The sequence below is a fragment of the Heptranchias perlo genome, chromosome 7, assembly GCF_035084215.1.
Source record: "Heptranchias perlo isolate sHepPer1 chromosome 7, sHepPer1.hap1, whole genome shotgun sequence".
In the NCBI taxonomy this organism is placed as follows: domain Eukaryota; kingdom Metazoa; phylum Chordata; class Chondrichthyes; order Hexanchiformes; family Hexanchidae; genus Heptranchias; species Heptranchias perlo.
Window position 1 is genome coordinate 48,022,893 of NC_090331.1, and position 14,001 is coordinate 48,036,893.

At 40.5% G+C, this 14,001-nt stretch overlaps 1 long non-coding RNA gene across 1 annotated transcript; it reads left to right on the forward strand.

The window, feature by feature from the left end:
- The first annotated feature begins 3 nt into the window (after window positions 1-3).
- LOC137323300 (uncharacterized) lies at window positions 4-12,118 on the forward strand. The gene is made up of 3 exons (XR_010963338.1): window positions 4-184; window positions 301-404; window positions 11,745-12,118. It is a non-coding gene; the product is annotated as an uncharacterized lncRNA (long non-coding RNA).
- The last annotated feature ends 1,883 nt before the right edge of the window (window positions 12,119-14,001 follow it).

A 14,001-nucleotide genomic window follows, 5' to 3' on the forward strand; every position in this document is an offset into this window, starting at 1 on the left:
CACAGTTGCAGCGTCCCAGCCCGACCCTATCAGATGGGTTGGAATTGAGAACGCGGGGCGGTTGGTGGTCGAACTCTTCGCTGCAGTGACGCGCGGACCTAGCCGTTAACTTTGAGTAGTTTGGGGCAACGTGAATTCGCGGGAAGTCGTAGTTTATCCCGCCGTTCCCATCAAGCCCACTAAGGTACAGTCACCATAAAGAAAGCCAAGGAAGTGAGGGCCAGGCTTAAGTAACCCATTGTGAGCGCGGTGCTTTGAAACGTGATGAGACTCGATATAAATATAACAACTTCTTTTCAGTCAGCGCGTCAAATGCTCCGAGACAAAGTCAGTTGGATCAATGGTGTTTCTGGTGCCGTAGGAAAAATTCCGCTTTGTGTCTCAAAGACTTGCAGCCTATTTTTGTAAGTTGTGAACAAACTGCTTTAAAATTGTACATTTTAGATTTCATAGTGTCATAGATAAGTACAGCATAGGAGGAGGCCATTCGTGCCTGTGCGGGCTCTTTGAAAGAGCTATCTAATTTAGTCCATTCCCCTGCTCTTTCCTCATAGCCCTGTAATTTTTTTTCCCTTCAAGTATTTATCCAATTCTCTTTTGAAAGTTATTATTGAATCTGCTTCCAACACCCTTTCAGGTAGTGCATTCCAGATCTTTACAACTGGCTCTGTTTTTAAAAAATGTATATTCATGTCTCCTCTTGCTCTTTTGCTGATCACCTTAAATCTGTCTCCTCTGGTTACCGACCCTTCTGCCACCGGAAACAGTTTTGCATTTATTCTATCAAAACTGTTCATGATTTTGAACACCCCTATCAAATCTCCTCTCAACCTTCTCTGTTCTAAGGAGTACAACCCCAGATTCTCCAGTCTATCCATGTAACTGAAGTCCCTCATCCCTGGAACCATTCCAGTAATGACATCTTTCCTAAAGTGTGTTGCCCAGAATTGAACACAATACTCCAGCTGTGGCCTAACCAGTATTTTATAAAAGTTTAGCATAACTTTTGTACTTTATGCCTCTATTAATGAAGCCCAGGATCCCATATGATTTTTTAACAGCCTTCTCAACTTGCCCTCCCACCTTCAAAGATTTGTGTGTGTGTACACTCCCTTGGGTCTCTGTTCCTGCACTCTCTTTAAAATTGTACTATTTAGTTTATATTGCCTCTCTGCATTCTTACAAAAATGTATCACTTCACATGTCTCTATGTTAAATTTCATCTGCCATGTGTCTGCCCATTTCACCAGTCTGTCTATGTCCTCCTGAAGTCTGTTACTATCCTCCACATTGTTTACTACATTTCCAAGTTTTGTATCATCTGCAGACTTTGAAATTATACCCTCTACACCCAGGTCCAGGTCATTAATATATATCAAAAAGAGCAGTGGTCTAATGACCCCTGGGGGACACCACTGTGTACTTTCCTCCAGTCTGAAAAACAACTATTCAACACTACTCTCTGCTTTCTGTCCCTTAGCCCATTTTGTATCCATGCTGCCACTGTCCCTTTAATTTTGTTTACAAGTCTATTACGTGGTACTTCATCAAATGCCTTTTGAAAGTCCACGTACACATCAACCACCGCACTACCCTCACCAACCCTCTCTGTTACTTCATCAAAGAACTCAATCAAGCTAGTCAAACATGATTTTCCTTTAACAAATCCATGCTGACTTTCATTTATTAGCCCATACTTTTCCAAGTGCCAATTAATTTTGTCCCAGATCATTGTCTCTAAAAGTTTCCCCACCACCGATGTTAGGCTGACTGTCCTGTAATTGCTGGGTTTATCCCCCTCCCCTTTCTGAACAGGGTTGTAATATTTGCAATCCTCCAGTCCTCCGGCACCATCTCCATATCTAAGGCAGATTGGAAGATTGTCGCCAGAGCCTCTGCAATTTCCACCCTTACTTCCCTGAGTAACCTAGAATGCATCCCATCTGGACCGGGTGACTTTTCTACTTTGAGTACTGCCAATCTTTTAAGTACCTCCTCTTTATCTATTTTTATCCTATCCAGTATCGCTACTACCTCCTTTATTGTTACAATGATAGCATCCTCTTCTCTAGTGAAGACAAATGCGAAGTATTTATTTAATACCTCGGCCATGCCTTCTGCCTCCGCAAGAAGATCTTTTTTGCCCCTAATCGGCTCTACCCTTCCTTTGACTACTCTTTTTTACTATTTTTATGTTTATAAAAGACTTTTGGGTTCCCTTTTATGTTAGCCGCTAATCTATTCTCATACTCTCCCTTTGCCCCACTTATTCCGGTTTTTAGATCTCCTCTGTACTTTCTGTATTCAGTCTGGTTCTCTACTGTATTATGAACCTTAAATTAGTCACAAGCCTCTTTTTTTTCTGTTTTTTTTAATCTCTATATCTTTAGTCATCCAGGGAGCTCTAGCTATGGAAGTTCTTCCTTTCCCCCTCGTAGGGATGTGTCTACTCTGTACCCGAACCAACTCCTCTTTGAAGGCCTCCCAAAGTTTAATTACTGTTTTGCCTACCAATTTTTGATTCCAATCCACCTGGGCAAGATCCCTTTGTAACTCACTGAAATTAGCCCTTCTCCAGTCAAGTATTTTTATGCTTGATTGTTTCTTGTCCTTTTCCATAACTATTCTAAACCTAATGATATAATCATTTTGCCCCAAATGCTCCCCCACTGAAACATGCTGCCTCTGCCCTACTTTATTCCCCAGAACTAGATCCAGCAGGGCTTCCTTCCTCGTTGGGCTGGAAACACACTGTTCCAGAAAGTTCTCTTGTACATATTTCAGGAATTCCTTCCCCTCTTTGCCCTTTACACTGTTACTGTCCCAGTCTATATTGGGATAATTGAAGTCCCCCATTATCACTACTCTATAGTTCTTGCATCCTTCTGTAATTTCCCTGCAGATTTGCTCCTCTATCTCCTTCCCACTATTTGGTGGCCTATAGTACACACCCAGTAGTGTAATAGCTCTGCTAGTGTTCCATAATTCTAACCAAATAGATTCTGTCTTTGACCCCCTCAACTACATCATCCCTTTCTAGTGCTATAATAGTTTCTTTGATCAATACTACCACCCTCCCCTCCTTTCTCTCCTTCCCTAATTTTCCAGAATACCTTGTAGCCAGGAATATTAAGTCCTCCCCTTTTTTGATCCAGGTCTCTGTTATTGTCACTATATCATAGTCCCATTTGGCGACTTGAGCCTGCTGCTCATCAGCCTTATTTACCACACTACGTGCATTTACGCACGTGCATTCCAAACTCATCTTAGACTGCCTCACATTTGCCCCCTGTCCGATCCCTCCTATTTCTTTGTTCTAGTGCTATTTGTCCCCTCCCAGTCCTCTGTGCACCTTGTTTCTCCTCTCTAATGTTTCATCCTGGTGCCCATCCCCCTGCCAAATTAGTTTAAACCCTCCCCCACATTTACGTATCTCAACTTAATTTTGAAACCAATTATGCTTCAGTGCATGAAATATATTCTGTTTATTAAATTAAGGTTGCATTGTCATGGTTAAATGAAATGTTAATTTACTGGTGTAAGTTCAAAATTAAGGAAAGTATCAAACTGCTGGAAATTTGAAATACAAATACAGAAAATGCTGGAAATACAGAATGTTAATCCTCTTAAAGAGAAATGAAAAGTTACAATTTTGGCTGTAGTAAAGCTCAAATTTTGGAACATATTTTAATCCAAGATTGAATGAAAAGCATTTCCGGTCCTCTGCTCTGTCACTGGAATTTTGGTGACTCACAACATCCAGCTGCCAATCTGCTGCAACAAACAACAACGTGCATTTATATTGCGCCTTTAACAAAGTAAAATGTCCCAAGGCACTTCACAGGAGCCTTGATACCTGTGCCATGGCTCAAAAAGTGACACACTTATCTCTGCCTGTAACTGACTGGTATCCCCTCATAATTTGACTTGTATAACCCCTTACCCTTTGTCCTGGATATACTTTGTACTTGTAAAGGTACCTTTCCACATCTGCTAGGTAAAGAGTACTACAGAAGAAGACTAGAGAAGACAGAGAGTCTTCTAATTAACAATGATATCCTACATCTAATGAAGACAAAAGGGTAGACCTTGACTTTGTGTGATAGTGAGTCGATAGTCCATCTTGCGTATCTCCAGATTTTTATTTCCATTGATTTCAATGGAGGGTGGGGGGAGGGGATGCAACCACTGATCTTGTCCTGGCCACTGACTACAGGATCACCGTCCCTGCAGCAGTGGCGTCCCTGCAGACTGAACCACAAAGCCCTGAAGCGAGGTCAGAGAACGAATCCTTTGTCCTTAGTCTCTCTCTTCTACCTCCCAACCAATTACCGATCCATGTGACAAGGTTGTCTCCAACTCTGCGCGTCTCATTTTTGCGAATAATTTCTTGTGCAGATCTTATTAAGTGCCTTTTGGAAGTCCATAAAGGCAAGATCTGTAGATACTCTCCTATCCACCATGCTAGTGACCCCCTCAGAGTTCAACTAGTTTAGTCAGACATGATCTACCTTTCACAAATCCTTGTTGAATCTCTCTGATCAGCTCATATCAGAGTCCAAGTACTCTGTCCCTAATGACATATTCTATTAACTTCCCCACAACTAAGGATAGACTCTCCCACGCTTTAATAATGGAGTGACATTTGTAATTTTCCAATCCTATGGCACAATTCTCAAATCAAGAGGGCTTTGGAAGATTATGACTAACTCATCTGCAATTTCCTCACCTATTTCTATAAATACCCTTTGGTGGAAACCACCAGTTCCTGGAGATTTGTCGATCTTAAGTCCCATTATTTTCTCCAGTACCATTTTTCCCTTATATTAAATCCACTAAGTTCTACCCCTTGACATATTTTTAAGTTCCCTTGTACCACTAGTATTTTGTCCTCTTCCTCCACTGACATCAGATACAAAATATTCATTTAACAAGGTTGCCATTTCCTTATTATCCATTTTCACTTTTCCTTGCATTTGTATAAACCTTTCCTTTAACTTGATACTGTCTCTTCCTCAATTTGTTGACCATGGTTGCTTAAGTGCCTTTTAGGGGTATGTACTGATTTGGCCTTATCCACGTTGTTTGGTGGGGAGGCAGCAGATCCCGTTGTTTTGATCTTAGGATTTGGGCTGAGCTGAGATGCAGGTGCTGAGAGGCTGTTTCCCCTGGCTGGAGAGTCTAGAACTAGGGGTCACAGTCTCAAGATAAAGGGTCGACCATTTAGGACCGAGATGAGGAAACATTTCTTCACTCGGTTGTGAATCTTTGGACTTCTCTACCCCAGAAGGCTGTGGATGCTCGACCATTGAGTATATTCAAGACTGAGATTGATAGATGTTTGGACACTCAAGGAATCAAGGGATACGGGGATTGGGCAGGAAAGTGGAGTTGAGGTAGAAGATCGGCCATGGTCTTATTGAATGGCGGAGCAGTCTTGAGGGGCTGTATGGCCTATTCCTGCTCCTATTTCTTATGTTCTTATGAGGTCGGGATGTTGGAGGCACGCCACCAATTTTTTGTGATGGCGTACTTGCCCCAGAGTTTTGGAGTTCTGGGGGAGGCTGAACTGTTGCAACTTCCAACCCAAAATTAGCACATGATCAAGTGAGGAATTCCACAACCTTTGATCCTGGGGTGCAACTGATGTGGAAGTAGGATCATCAGCACCACTTGTCATCTCAGAGTGCATGGTATGTAATGTGTTACAGCCGATGCGATCTGGATCAAGGACGACTAAGAGTCCGTTGCAGTTGTTGAATCTCTTATGAGTGAAATGGGTAATTTATCTGAGTCTCCTCTCATTCCTATCATGGACCTACATCCCGGTCTGGCAATGCCTCATTTTTAAAATTCTCACCCTTGTTTTCAAATCCCTCCATGGCCTCTCCCCTCCCTATCTCTGTAACCTCCTGCAGTCCTTCAACCCTTCAAGATCTCTGCACTCCTCCAATTCTAGCCTCTTGCGCATCCCCGATTTTAAACGCTCCACCATTGGTGGCCGTGCCTTCAGCTGCTAGGCCCTAAGTTCTGGAATTCCCTCCCTAAACCTCTTCACCTCTCTCTCCTCCTTTAAAACACTCCTTAGAACCTACCACTTTGACCACCTATGCTAATTATCTCCTTATGTGGCTCAGTGTCAAATTTTGATTGATAACGCTCCAGTGAAGCGCCTTGGGACGTTTTACTAAGTTAAAGGTGCTATATAAATACAAGTTGTTGTTGTGGAGGTACATCAATTTGGGGGAGGCCCCCTTCAAAGTAGGAACATGGTGTTGCTGGCCCTGAGAAAATTGCCATACCTTGCACAGCTCATCTGTAAGTTGGACTGGGAGGAGAGGACTGGAAATATTGTACAGCATTGCAAATTAGAGACATTCCTCATCAGATTCTTGCAGTAGAGGTCACATACCTAATCAGTCCTCTTCAATCCCTGTGTATGCCATTTGTTGATCATGGTTGCTTAAGTTCCTTTTGGGGGCATTTACGGATTTGGCCTTATCCACGTTGCTTGGTGGAAGACAGCAGATCCCATTGTTTTGACCTTAGGATTTGGGCTGAGCTGAGATGCAGGTGCTGAGAGGCTGTTTCTCCTGGCTGGAGAGTCTAGAACTAGGGGCCATAGTCTCAAGATAAAGGGTCGGCCATTTAGGACCGAGATAAGGAAAAATGTCTTTACTTAGAGGGTTCTGAATCTTTGGAATTCCCTACTGCAGAGGGCTGTGGATGCTCAGTCGTTGAGTATATTCAAGACTGAGATCGATAGATTTTTGGAGGCTTAAGAAATCAAGGGATATGGGAATAGGGCGGGAAAGTGGAATTGAGGTAGAAGATTGGCCGGGATCTTACTGAATGGTGGTGCAGGCTCGTGGGTCAGTATGTCCTACTCCTGCTCCTATTTCTTATGTTCTTATGAGCTCAGGGTGTTGGACGCACGCCACCAATTTTTGCGATAGCATACTTGTCCCTGAGATTTGGAGTTCTGGCGGGGAGGTGGGGGGATGAACTGTTGCAACTTCCAACCCAAGTGCTGGTAGCACTTAAACTCTTAAAATGACAATGACCTTAGGAGACATAATTCCAGAGATTCTCATCCAATTGCAACAAGTAGGCTATGCCTGCGCTGGATATAGTCTGCAGGTCATGCCCAAATAGATGACACAACTTGGTGACATCTTCCCTGCTGTAGTATAGTAGGCAAAGGCAGATCTCTTCTGCCATTGCTCTTACTCATTCTGTAATTTTTGAATTGCTCCTTAGTTTGGTATCATCTGCAGATTTGACTACTCTGCCATGAGCTTCTGAATTGACATAAATTAGAAACATTAGTGGTCCCTGCACTGAGCCTGAGGTACTCCACTCTGATATAACTCCTTTAATGAGTATTTGTTGTTTCCTACCCTTCAGCCAATTTCTTATCCATTCCAACTGAGGCAGTGGGGAAAGGCAGGTTTGAAATGGAAACAGAAAAAGTGAAACAAAATCTAGTAGCCTGAGGAAAAGAAAAATGCAAGCCAACACCTAGAGTGCAGAAGGCCCTTACTTCTTAAGCAAATGATGAAAATCTGCCAAGAGAAATAGAGGGAATAAAAACACTTTTATTATGAGATTAACTGGGAATGCGAGGTTTTGGGAAGGGAGGAATATGTTGATGGGGTTTGATGAAGACGGGTGAGAGGAGGCTTGTGTGGAGCATGGACCTGTTGGGCCGAATGGCCAGTTTCTGTGCTGTATTCTATGTAATTCTATGTAAAAATGAATAAAGTTACTTACAGCTTAAGCAAATTTTATAAAGTGGTAGGTAAGTAGTATCTCACATATCTGAAAAGCCTGTATCAAGTGTGAAGGTTTAATTGGGGACAAGGGCATCAAAGATAGAGATGAGAGTGTGATTGAGCAGATTGACAGCTGCAGAAGTGTTGTGGCGAATGGTAGGCCAAAGGGTAGGCATTTGCAGCTTGAAAGTGCAATTGTAAGTGACTTGGTGGAAGAGTTTTTTCCAGGGCAAACACAGAAGCAAATGGGGCTGGAAGGGGGTAGGTATGGTGGGTGATGAGAGAAACAAGAAAGTGCTCAGAGATGGCTTTATCTGCGATCAAGATCATGGAAGCAGAGAGGTCACGAGATGGCAAGGTTGAGGCGATAGCCTTGACTATGGGTTGGAGAGTTTATATGGAGGGAAAGTTTGAGGGAGGATAGGAGCGCAGTGAAATCAGAGGAGAGGGGGCTAGGTAAGTTAAGTCGGACATCGAAATCGCTGAGGTAGGAGGAGTTACTGCAGAGGCTGAGGGAGGAAATTGTAAACAATTTTACAACACCAAGTTATAGTCCAGCAATTTTATTTTAAATTCAAGCTGGACTATAACTTGGTGTTGTAAAATTGTTTACAATTGTCAACCCCAGTCCATCACCGGCATCTCCACATCATGAGGGAGGAAAGGAAGAGATCTCAGTGAAAAACTTGGAGTGGGGCTGCTTTTGCTCACTGACACATAAAAATTATCCACACAAGCAGTCTAGTTCTGCACATGTCGACGTGGAATATTTTTATCACTGAGTTCAATGTGACCCACAGGAAGGTGCAGCCATTATAATAACTTAGATCTGCTGGCTGTGCATAGCGCTCTACAATACTGGTTCGAGATCACTGGGGCACGAAAATGTCATGCTGAGGAAAATGGATAAACAGTTTGTAAGGTTACATAGATATTCTGAAGTTTCATTCAATTCATCTTTGGATTGGGTAGGGAGAACCTACAGAATTGTTGCTCAGGAGATTGAATAGGTTAAGGTGGTTGATCGTGGATGATCGAGTTTTGAGTTTTTACAATAGATATACCTAATCGTCCAGCGTCAATGGACACTCCTGTAAGCGAACCTCACTTCCCTTATAAACCAGAGTGTCTTTATTTGTCCAATATCTAGGTAAGTGTTGTGAGACTCCAGGATCAAACAAATAGCCCTTTCCATCACATTCCAGTTTACTGGAATTTGTCATGTGCCACCACATAAACTTCTCATCTTCATAGGTGGATGAATATATATTATCAGACTGAGGCTCAGGCCATAAATCAACAGACACATTTATTTGACATTAAACAAGTACATGAACAGTACTCAGTGCATTTACAATAATTACAAACTTTACCATCCTCCTTAAAATGTCAAAATAACAGACACTTTTCCTGTACTGTTTCTTAATATAAGATTGATCTTTGAAACACAATCACTTACTTCTTATGTGACAAAATGCTATCAGGGAGCCAGATCTAGGTTAGTCTGTCTGCTGGCCTCAGACTCCCGCCCTGACTGACTAACTGGCATAAAATGAGACATAGATACATCATTCAAAATCCCTTGAAGATATACAAAAACAAAGAACATTAGACATTTGTGTATCTCATAATTACCTTAGGGTAACAGTTGTTCACAGGTTGTCAGTTACAAAAGATGTATGTCCCAATCCACTTTGTATGTGTGAAATTAAGTGTCGCCCAGCCATCAAGAACACTACTTGACAGATTGACACTAATGACTATATTCAACCGACATTAACTTAGTAAACTCATCTCTGTTTGAAAGGCATTAAGTTTTAGATGTATATTAATACATTTGGCCCACCAAGCCATAACTTATATTCTATAGCTTGCAGAAAACAATGTTAACCATGTATGTGCCATGACCATCAAGAAAGAATAAAACATTTTTGTCACAGTGAGTTTTACTAACAAATAATATATATTTGTGTAGATGCTAGCTGGCTTGTGCCAGTTGTGAAATATTTTCTCAGTTTAAAAAATGTCACCGTTGCATACTTTTCATAAGTGTCCATTCAGAACAATGCCCTTACAGAATATGATGTGAATAGATTTATTGCACGTATTAGTCTAAGGGGCTGGAGAAAATCATTCGTATTGCTTCATGGTGCCTTATAATGCATTCATTAAGGTAATTCTGTATTGCAAGTTATGTCAGTTTTTCAAGACATGATACAGTAATTGGTGATATTAAACCCCAGTCTAAATGTGAGTTTTTAGCACTAATGTTGTACATCTTTTGAAAGATCAGAATATGTAGTACCTAAACTAATTCATTGCATCTTAACAATTGGCACTGTTGGTATTTTTAGTTTACTTGTAATTATTTACTGCTGTGTTAAACTTCTATTGGAATGTGCAGAGTGTCATTAACATTGTTGGATGTATTCAACACATAGACTACAATATTGTGTTATCACTTGTGAGTGACAGTAAAATTACTTACATTCATCCAACTGTCTGAAGGCTTTTACTGCTATTTGTGGAATTCCTTAACTGTTCTAATAAAATGGTTGGTATATGATTTCTGAAGTGTAATGTAAAACAGTTTTTTTTCTCTGTAGTTAATTGTAGAATTTAATTAAGATCTGACCATTGAATTCTTAAACGAGTAAAGATGTGGAAATTATTTTAATTCGAGGCTATATAATTATGTAGAATTTATTGAGCTGATCATGTAATATTAATTTGATAATGTTTGAAACTAAATATGATGATTATACAATTCTATCCAACAGAATCTTTTACATAATCCTACATGTGATATGGAAATTAATTTAAGTAAGTTTTGGTTTATTTGGGATTACATGAGGGAGAAAAAATAGGGTCAACTCAGTTTTGCTCACATACCAACTTCTTTACATAGCCTCCAAGTAGCTATTCAGAGGATCCTGCTCTCTCAAAGTAAATTGGGACCCATTCAATGGACTGAAAATTCAGCAGCACTGGTGTTCTGTTTTTACATAAATATATATGAGTGTGTTTTCAAAATATTTTTCAGGTTAAACAATTATTCAGAAAAAATATTTTCAAATTTACGGTACTGACGCATGAAAAACCCAAAGATTCTGTTAACAAAGTGCTATGAGGGGATCCCTTGTTCTGAAGGGATTCATAATAAGAATAGCCTTGGAGGGAAGGTTCTGATACCACAAGTAATGCTTTCCATGGAATATAAACTGAGAATTAAACTGTTCATTCCATGAACAAATTGATATTCATCCAAGTACTAGCCCGGGCCTTGTAACAAATGGGAAGGAAGTTGAGAGTAAGATTCTTGAAAACTCACGCTGTGACAGATTTCCTGATCAGCGTAAATGTAGTTTCTGTGTCCCAGTGATGTTTCTGCATGCTATGATTGTGAGGCACCCCTTGCTATGCTTGGATCTTGGCGTGGCCCACTTTGGACAAGCTTATTGGGCAGCATTTTGTAGAATAGGCCTGCCTTGATGAAGCTGTAAACTTGTGCAGGGAATGTTTTTTCAATTATTTTCTTTGACTTTTTCCTGTGGGAATCTGCAACGCCTAAATCAAATGAAATCTTCTCCCTGCAGAAAATCAGCTGCCTTAAACCGTGTGAATAGATGTTTTCCATCTATCCAGTCATCTTGAGTTGGCTGTGAATTTTGTAATTCCATTCAGTGTCTTGTTGAGCTACAGTGCTTTTTCTGTAGAATAGGGCCACTAATGTGCATTGCCCTTTCTCGTTGCTGTGGAAACCTCAGGAAGAGTGCTTCATCTAGCTTTGCATTCTAAGCAGTTTCCTTGTGACAAATACATATTTTAAGGCATCTTTAATTCTGTTTCTAGTGTGATATAGCAGATTCTCTGGCACCATAATCAGCTGTGACTTTTCTTTGCATTCATCCTTCTTAAGCATCTTCAGCCTCTTCCCAAATGGTTCTACTTTTCTCATCCCATCTGTAGGGGAAGTGGACAAAATCGTGGAAGCTGAGCAGAAAAGCAACATCTTGTTCCTTGGAAGGCAAGTTGCTGAATGAAGTGGAGTATATTTGGCACTTACGGGTGAGAGCGTATCTGGAGATTCTGGGCAGACAAGAGCCGCTTGGAATGCTGAGAGCCTTGGGGAGGCTTTAAGTAAATTGCAGTCCTACTGTACATGTAAATCTTTGATACAAACAACTCTGTCCATTTTCTCATTTCATCTTCCCCCAGCCCTGCTTTTGCTTGAATTGAATATTATGGAAAATAACATGCTATACTCCATTTGAAAATGTGCTTGTAAGGTTCAGTAAAATTGAATAAATCATTAATGTTTTTAATTCTTACATTAAAATAAATGTGCAATACTATACTGAACTTCTTTTGAGAAACATCTGCATAAAGTTTTGAGTTTTCAATCACACGACACTTGCACACGTTACAGAAAATTTGTCATTACCAGCTAATTTAATACAAAAACATTTTTTATAATTGCTGTTTAAAATTAACATAATAAAACATGAATTATTATTGAACTTGATAGATTGTCCTGCCAGTGCAGTGCTGACTGTTATTTCGATTAGGTATGGTAGCAGTACATGCTCTTCAGGTAATAAGAAAACAGAACTTTGAATAAGTCAGTGAATTACTTTGTATGGATTGGATATTAGGAGCTTCTATAATATGTCAGTTATTGATACATAAACACAGGCCTCAGAAAATACATTACCTCACTAAATTAAGAGGTTTATTGATGTATGCAAACTTAAGAAGCACTACTGACAAAGTAACTTCATTACCAAGAAGTGTTGTTTCTAAAGATGAAATGAATTTCATCTGTTACGTAACCTTCAAATCTCTGAAGTTGCTGGATGATTTATTGTTTGCAGTCAGCAGTTGGTGAAATCACTCACTCTGACAAGTCCATCATTTTCAGCACTGTGGGTCACAGGAAAAGATACAACAAAATGAAGATAATATGGAAGTAAATAGTACTCCATGATTCCTTTTTAATGTACTTTGTAAACAAAAGTCTTGATGGCTGCTTCAAAATCTTCCCTTTTATAGAGATTAGTTTTGATGACTGGAGACATTGAACTTATAGTTTAAACATGCTTAAAAATATTATATAATTCCAGTTATCATAGTATGATACAGCACAGAAGGGGACCATACGGCATCGTGTCTGTGCCAGCTCTTTGGTAAAGGTATCCGATTAGTCCCATAGCCTTGTAAATTTTTTTCCCTTCAAATATTTATCCAATTTACCTTTTGAAAGTTATTATTGAATCTGCTTCCAACACTCTCAGGCAGTGTATTCCAGATCATAACAACCTGCTGCATAAAAAAATGTTTCCTCATGTCGACTCTGATTCTTTTGCCAATCACCTTAAATCTGTGTTCCTCTGGTTACTGACCTTCTGTCACTGGAAACAGATTCTCCTTATTTACTGTATCAAAACGGTTCATGATTTTGAACACCTATCAAATCTCATTTAGACCGCCTGCCTCCCCTGCCTCAGCTCATCTATGCCTTTGTTACCCCTAGGCTACACTATTCCAATGCTTTCCTGGCTGGCCTCCCATCTTCCACCCTCCATAAACTTGAGCTCATCCAAAACTCTGTTGCCCGTATCCTAACTCTCACCAAGTCCCCTTCACCCATCATTCCTGTGCTCACTGACCTACATTGGCTCCCGGTCCGGGAACACTCGATTTTAAAATGCTCATCCTTGTTTTCAAATCCCTCCGTGGCCTCTCCCCTCCCTATCTCTAAAACCTCCTCCAGCCCTACAACCCTCTCAGATCTCTGCGCTCTTCCAATTCTTGCCTCTTGCGCATCCCCGATTTTAATCGCTCCACCATAGGCAGCCATGCCTTCAGCTGCCTGAGCTCTGGAATTTCCTCCCTAAACCTCTCTGCTTCTCTACCTCTCCTCCTTCAAGAAGCTCCTTAAAACCTACCTCTTTGATCAAGCTTTTGGTTAACTGTCCTAATATCTCCTTATGTGGCTCAGTGTCAAATATTTTTTGATAATTGCTCCTGTGAAGTGCCATGGGATGTTTTATTACGTTAAAGGCGTGATATAAATGCAAGTTGTTGTTGTTGTTGATTGTTAAATGAGCAGCGCAGAGTCTGAACAAGAAAGTGTAAGTTAGAATAGTGAATTCAACGTCAAGTCAGGTACATAAAGAGGAAAGAAAGATTGGATTAAAAGAGAGAGGAAAAAAAAGACAAAGTT